Below are 529 nucleotides of genomic sequence, written 5' to 3' on the forward strand. Positions count from 1 at the left end.
TTCAGACATTCACTGGGGGTCTCAGACGTCTCCCCCACGGGTGAAGGGGGAACACTGTGAATCTGGACCCCAAGCCCCGTCTTGCGACCTGCACGGCCACTTCCCCGGCTCCCGTCGGCACCCCCTGTCCTGGAATATGGCCACAGCCTCCGAGAGCAGCTGTGAATGTCCAGGTTCTCCTCCCATTGACAGGTGGGGTCTGATTCCCGTCCCCCCCGAACCCAAGCTGGCTCCCAGCTCTCCCTGATGCAGTGGAACACAGCAGGGGGATGCCAGTTGGCTCCCAGCCTGGGTCCGATGAAGCCTAGAAAGCTCCTGTCTTAGTCTTTGGGAACACACTCAGAATGGTCCTTTCCGGGACGTTCCGTCCAGCCAGCTGCAGACGCTCCAACAGACGGTCCTGCCGACCTCGCAGCCGCCGCCAGCCTGTGACAGAGCCATCACGTGCATTGGGCCGTGGCAAGCCTGCAGCTGACCGCAGCCCCGTTGGACATCCGACTGCAAACTCTCGAGGGACCCCAATTGAGCA

Source organism: Ursus maritimus, unplaced genomic scaffold (assembly GCF_017311325.1).
Source record: "Ursus maritimus isolate PB19 unplaced genomic scaffold, ASM1731132v1 scaffold_8, whole genome shotgun sequence".
In the NCBI taxonomy this organism is placed as follows: Eukaryota; Metazoa; Chordata; class Mammalia; order Carnivora; family Ursidae; genus Ursus; species Ursus maritimus.